At 45.0% G+C, this 7,606-nt stretch overlaps 1 pseudogene; it reads right to left on the bottom strand.

Annotated features, from left to right (window-relative positions):
• LOC112075498 (extracellular sulfatase Sulf-2-like) overlaps positions 1-7,606 on the bottom strand; it is a 60,412-nt pseudogene that overhangs the window by 42,686 nt on the left and 10,120 nt on the right.

Below are 7,606 nucleotides of genomic sequence, written 5' to 3'. Positions count from 1 at the left end.
AGGTCATTCCAATTCATCTTAGTTACATGCAAATCTAATTGTTTCATCTCGCACACATTTATTATTCGTTGTCTTCTTGATTGAGGGAGGGGGTGAGAGAGGAGGGGTGAGTGGGGAGGGATAGGTCAGGGATGGGAGGCAAGGGTGGGGGGGGAGATAGAGAGTTGTGGAGGAGTGCGAGGGAGGGGGGAGGATAGAGGGAGGGACCGTAGGCTGGAGGGAGGCGGGAGGGAGGTGGAGGTGTGGAGGGAGGGGGGGATGAGAGAGCTGGAGGGAGGATGAGGGAGGGGAGGCTAAGGGTGGGTGGTAGTGGAGGGAGGGGGGAGGATAGAGGGAGGGAAGGCTGGGTGGTGGAGGTGGAGGGAGGGGGGAGGGATAGGGAGGGAGGGATAGGCTTGGGTGGTGGAGGGTGGAGGGAGGGGGAGGGATAGAGGGAGGGAAAGGCTGGGTGGTGGGAGGTGGAGGGAGGGGGGAGGGAATAAGAGGGAGGAGGGGAAGGCTGGGTGGTAGATGGATGAGAGGGGGGAGGGATAGAGGGAGGGAAGGCTGGGTGGTGGAGGTGGAGGGAGGGGGGAGGGATAGAGGGAGGGAAGGCTGGGTGGTGGAGGTGGAGGGGAGGGGAGGAGGGATAGAGGGAGGGAAGGCTGGGGTGGTGGAGGATGGAGTGAGGGGGGGAGGGATAGAGGGAGGGAAGGCTGGGTGGTGAGGTGGAGGGAGGGGGAGGGATAGAGGGAGGGAAGGCTGGGTGGTGGAGGTGAGGGCTAAATGTCAACGACAAGTACGATCAATAGTCATGAGTCAAAACTGTTGGCGGTGTATGAACTAACTAACAAACAGACAAGATCGATGAAAACAAGTAAGAGAAGGAACTAAAAGGCATTGCTGTCCAAATTGCTTACTGCTGCTACTGATTAAGTTGTGCTACATGCTATTCTAGTCTACGTAACTATTATAGTACTCGCTACTACTAACTCTATAAGTCACTGCACATAAGCTGTACATACCAAGTTTCTATAAGCTTACTATCTACTGGCCACTACTACACTACTACTGACTATATACTAACTACTACTATACTATGCTACTACTACTTACTGCCATACTACTACTGCTAACTATAGTTACTACTACTACTACTCTACTACTTACTATATTACTACTTACTACTAACTAGCTGGTTACTAAATAGTTACTACTACTACTACTACTACTATACTATGACTGACTACTCCTACTGCTGTACTGATAGTTACTACCTACTACTACTACTACTCATACTACTACTACTACTACTAGTTACTATGTTCAATTCTGTCTACTTACTACTACTACTACTGCACTGACTCAGCTATATTCTAACTACTACTCTAAATACTACTAATGCACTACGCACTATACTACTCCACGCTAGCTACTACTGAATCACGTGTACTGCGATAACTGTTACTACTACGTTACTTACTACTTACACTACTAACTACTACTACTACTACTATACTGGCTAATATCAGTTACCACACTACTGCCGACTTACTGACTACTGCTACTAATTAGTTACTACTACTACTAGCTAAATTACTACTACTACCGACCACTACAGCTCACTCGCTGACTACTATACTGACTACCTACTGACTGCTACTAATGGGCACTACGCACTACTGCTACTACTGGCTCTACTAGCTACTATAGTTACTACACTAGCTACTACTCGCTACCCGACCACTACTACTGCTCTACTATACTAGCTACTCACTACTGCTACTACTGCACTCCACTACATACTGCTACTACTACTGCTACACGGTACTACTACTACTGCGCAGATACTACTATGTCACTACTAGTTATGCTACTACTGCTACTAATAGTTACCACTATACTATAGTCTACCCACTTACTACTGCTACTATTTACTAAGCTACTCTGCTACTAACTACTGCCTGTTACTGGCTGGCTGCTCACTCACTACTACTACTCACTACTATGACTCTACTACTACTAATACTAGTTGTAACTCGCTATGAGTTACTACTACTAACTCACGTACTACTACTGTACATCACCTACCTACTATAGTTACTGACTACTGTACTAAGGCCGCCGTAGGAAGACCTGGCTCTCAAGAAAAGACAGGCTATGTGCACACTGCCCACAAAATGAGGTGGAAATGCCAAATTTCAAATGTATGACCATATTAGAGACACATATTTCCCTACGATTACACAAAGAATTCCAAAACAAACCTAATTTTGATAAACTCCCATATCTACTGGGTGAAATAGCACAGTGTGCCATTACAGCAGCAATATTTGTGACCTGTTGCCACAAGAAAAGGGCAACCAGTGAAGAACAAACACCATACAACCCATATTTATGTTTATTTATTCTCCCTTTTGTACTTTAACTATTTGCACATTGTTACAACAGTGTATATAGACATATAATATGACATTTGTAATGTCTTTATTCATTTGAAACTTCTGTGCGTATAAAGTTTACTGTTAATTCTTATTGTTTATTTCACTTTTGTTTATTATCTAGTTCACTTGCTTTAGCAATGTTAACATGTTTCCCATGTGAATAAAGCCCTTAAATTGAAATTGAATTGAATTGAAAGAGAGAGGCGGAGTGAAAGAAACACACACCAGGGTCAGATCTGCTCTGTTTCAGACTGACATGTGACAACCGGGAGGAAGCCCCCACACACCACTTAGCATGGCATCTGTTCTGCTCATGTGTGAGAGAAGGAAGGAGGAGGGAGAGATGAGGGCAGGGTGAAAGGACGGAGGGAGAGAGAGTGATGAAGGGAGAAGGAATGAGGAGAGAGAAGTGATGAAGGGGAGAAGGGAAGGAGGAGAATGTGAAGTGGAGAAGGAAGAGAGGAGATGAATGAAGGAGGAGAGAGGAGATGAAGGGAGAAGAAGGAGGAGAGATGTGATGGGCGGGAGAAGGAAGAAGGAGAGATGTGATGAAGGGAGAAGGAAGGAAAGGGAGGGGATGAAGGGAGAAGGAAGGAGGAGAGAGGAGATGAAGGGAGAAGGAGGGAGAGAGTGTGATGGAGGAGAGAAGGAGGGGAGAGTGTGATGAAGGGAGAAGGAAGGAGGAGAGATTTGATGGAAGGAAAGGAAGGAGGAGAGAGGAGATGAAGGGAAAAGGAAGGAGGAGAGATGTGATGGAAGGAGAAGGAAGGAGGATGGAGGGGATGGGAGGGGAGAAGAAGGGGGAGAGAGGGGATGAAGGGAGAAGGAAGGAGGAGGGAGGGGGATGGAGGGAGAAGGAAGGAGGAGGGAGGGGATGAAGGGAGAAGGAAGGAGGAGAGAGCAGATGAAGGAAGGAGGAGGGAGGGATGAAGGGAGAAGGAAGGAGGAGGGAGGGGATGAAGGGAGAAGGAAGGAGGAGAGAGGCGGATGAAGGGAGAAGGAAGGAGAGATGTGATGAAGGGAGAAGGAAGGAGGAGAGATTTTGATGTAGGGAGAAGGAAGAGGAGAGAGGAGATGAAGGGGAAAAGGAAGGAGGAGTAGATGTGATGGAGGTAGAAGGAAGGAGGAGAGATGTGATGGAGGTAGAAGAAGGAGGAGAGATGTTGATGAAGGGAGAAGGGAAGGAGGAGAGATGTGATGGAGGGGAGAAGGAAGGAGGAGAGATGTGATGAAGGGAGAAGGAAGGAGGAGAGATTTGATGGAAGGAGAAGGAAAGGAGGAGAGAGGAGATGAAGGGAAAAGGAAGGAGGAGAGATGTGATGGAAGGAGAAGGAAGGAGGCATGGAGGGATGGAGGAGAAGGAAGGGGAGAGGGGATGAAGGGAGAAGGAAGGAGGAGGGAGGGATGGAGGAGAAGGAAGGAGGAGGAGGGATGAACGGTGAGAAGGAAGGAGGAGAGAGCAGATGAAGGAAGGAGGAGGGAGGGATGAAGGGAGAAGGAAGGAGGAGGGAGGGGATGAAGGAGAAGAAGGAGGAGAGAGGGGATGAAGGGAGAAGGAAGGAGAGATGTTGATGAAGGGAGAAGGAAGGAGGAGAGATTTGATGTAGGGAGAAGGAAGGAGGAGAGAGGAGATGAAGGGGAAAGGAAGGAGGAGAGATGTGATGGAGGATAGGAAGGAAGGAGGAGAGATGTGATGGAGGTAGAAGGAAGGAGGAGAGATGTGATGAAGGGGAAGGAAGGAGAGGGAGGAGTGAAGGGAGAAGGAAGGAGGAGAGATTTGATGAAGGGAGAAGGAAGGAGGAGAGGAGTGTCTTCTTGGAAGAAGATTAAAACAAACAACACATAGGAGAGGAGGGCACCACCCCCCCCCCCCCCCCCCCCACACACACACACACACACACACACACACACACACACACACACACACACACACACACACCACACACACCACGAAGGGCAGGGTAAAGTTTAGAGACGGAGGAAGTCCTGAAGTTTTGACCTTTTCAGAGACAATCGCCCAGGCCTTTAACAACCAGACACAAAGGTCAAAACACAGGGCTGCCCAATGTTACACTGTCCTACAGAGGTTCAGACAGGGAGGGGAAAGTTCACTCTATTTACAGTTTTTTTACAATCGGGCTAGGACACCGCATTTCTCAATACTTAGGTCACCTTTTTTCAAAACTCTTCACACAGTGAGCACAACAGCAGTCTATGTGGGATAAAAACTGTGGATCATTTTTCATTGCTTTTGGCTCAAAACGAATTCAATGACTACATCTATCAATTTTCATGAACTCTTTTCTCACTCAGACAACCACCACCAAAAACTCTAATGTACCTACAGGCCAATTTGCGCATGTTTACATACTCTTTTCAAAACGGTTTAAACTTAAGTTCAAAACCTAAAATAACACAAAATTGAATAAGCCAAAATGTGTTACATTTCTACACAGTAATACCGTATTGAAATATATTCCAAATCTAAAAATGAAAATACTATCAAAACAATTAGACCAACCACAGCTGATTCCCATTGTAGCTGAACACCTACCGCAGGTGTTGGTCTTTCAATTTCATTACCATCTTTACAAAAGGGGACATCTTAGGAATAATGCTGTACTGTAATGAAACATGGACCCAGCCAGAGATAGAGAAGTGGCTGACAGAGGAAGGAAGATCAAATCAAAATAAGGCATTTATTTTATAATAGCCTTCGAATCCAAGCTAATATCTCGAAGTCTGTACAGAAACCCAGCCTCTCCCAGAAAGCGGGAGGGAGAGGGGAGAGGAAGAGAGTGTCTGGAGAGAGGGAAGAGGAGACGTACGCGTGGTGGAAGAAGACTGAGAGGAAGATCAAGAGCTGTAGTTCATAGATGAGATTAGGGCTACTATAACTGATCATGTAATAATCATGGTCTATCAATGAGAAAGGCTGGTCTGAGAGTGCAGCCAAATCTGCAACGCTCAACAGTGGCATCTATTGTGAGAAATGTCCGGCTAAAACAACAGGTAAGATTGTGCATTCGCAAGGACATCTGACTGAACTGCACGTACAGAAGTAATTCAGCAAAGCCTCCAAAACCTACCTGTGTGTAATTGTAATTGTTTTTGTATTTCTGCTTAGGAACCAACGGTTACCTCCTACAGGCGGGAGAGGAAGGATTTTCACTGTTGTGCAGGAAACTGCAATCGTTGATATGGTCATCAGAAACAATGGCATAAACTCACAGAGATTCGGGACGAGTGTTGGCAGACAATTGTAAGCACAACAAATATTTTCCTAGAGTCCTGAAACAACATCAAGTCAGGATGAAGCAGTTGTACACTGTCCCCTTTGAGAGGAACTCTGAACGAGTCAAGCAACTCAGGAACCAATAAGTCCAGGTAAGATGACTATAAAATACAGAACTGGTTATGAACAGAACCAAACAAGGCAGAGGCACACAATGGCATGTTTTAAGGTGTAATGTAAACTACCGTAATAACTCTTATGTTGCCTTGTGGATTTATTGTAGAGAGTCATGGAGATTGAAGCCAGGCAAACACCCCACATATTCATCTTTGTGGATGAGGCTGGTTTCAACTTGGCCAAAACACAGCGGCGAGGAAGGGAATGTGATTGGAAAAAGAGCCACAGTGGATGTCCCGGGCCAGAGAGGTGCCAACATCACAATGTGTGCAGCAATATCCTCTGTTGGACTGCTGTTATACAAACCTCTAATTGGGCCATACAACACCGAGCGYCTCATTTCAGTCCTGGATGACCTCTATTGAAGGGTTGTGCCAGGTGAGGAAAGGGTTGCAGTGAGGCCAAATCGGCCAACGTTTGTAATTGTMTGGGACAATGTGGCATTTCACCACTCCCGTGCAGTCACAGAGTGGTTTGCACATCATCCCAGGATGGTGTCACCTTTCTCTCCTTCCTTACTCTCCATTCCTCAACCATATAGAGGAATTATTTTCCTCATGGAGGTGGAAGGTTTATGATCAGATGTCCCTCCTGGACACCATGAATGCTGAATGCCTGGACATATCTGCAGAAGATTGCCAGGGATGGACCAGGCATGCCAAAATGGTCTTTCCTAGGTGTATTGCCGAAGATGACATAAGATGTGACGTGGATGAGAACCTGTGGCCAAATKYAGAAGACAGGGTTGACTAGTATTACTACTGTATCTGTATCGGTAGATGGTGTATATACAAATTATTGTATTTTGGAATCACTCAATGCCATAAAATGCCATAAAACATATTGAAGCATATTGCATCATGTCTGATACATTCCTGTAACATATACAGCAGTGAATTCTAAACAGTAGAGAGGTGTCATTCTTGTTTTGTAAAGAAAACATTGTGTAATGCTACCTGTTGTTCGTGTTGTTTAGGTCGTTGTTTTATGAGTGACAACGTGTGCTTGTTGGGTGACAACCCTTGCYAGTGTTAYGGAAGAGTTGATTTGAGACGTGTATGAAGTGTTTTGGTACTTTTAGKGCATTTTGRAYGTKAAATGAACTGCTGTGCCAAGCTGAAMGTTAGTTAGGAGAACTGTKTGAAGAGTTTTGAAAAAGTGACCTAAGTATTGAGAAATGGGTCCTAGCRWTTGTAGARAACTGTAACATGGGAGATTTTTCACAGATAACAGGGCTGCCTGAGTTGAATGCCAAACAGTATTTTGTGATACTCTACAGACACCTTTAGCCTTGTACACTTGGAGTGAACAATATGTTGATTGGCCAAATCTATTGGAGAGCCACCTAAAATAGCCTGTACAAAATAGGCAATCATCCTGCAATATGAAGTCTTCAGGGGCCATTTTCATTCAGGAACAGCATCACCTTTTCCACTGGCATAATGTAACTGTAGTGCTGTGAAATTACTTTGACAAGGTGAGAGAGAGGCAGTGGAATCTCACATTAGCAAGATTTGTGACCTRTTGCCACACGAAAAGGGCAAGTAGTGAAGAACAAACATCATTGTAAATCCAACCCACATTTATGTTTATTTATTTTCCCTTTTGTAGTTTAACTATTTGCACATCGTTATAACACTATACATATCCATAATGTGATTTGAAATGTCTCTATTCCTTAGAGTGTAATGTTTACTGTTAATTTGTTATTGTTTATTTCACTTTGTTTATTGTCTATTTCACTTACTTTGGCAATGTAAACATATGTTTC

Source organism: Salvelinus sp. IW2-2015, unplaced genomic scaffold, assembly GCF_002910315.2.
Source record: "Salvelinus sp. IW2-2015 unplaced genomic scaffold, ASM291031v2 Un_scaffold3200, whole genome shotgun sequence".
Taxonomy (NCBI): Eukaryota; Metazoa; Chordata; class Actinopteri; order Salmoniformes; family Salmonidae; genus Salvelinus; species Salvelinus sp. IW2-2015.
Note: the sequence above shows the minus strand (reverse complement) of the source record. Positions and strands in the feature narration are given on the sequence as shown.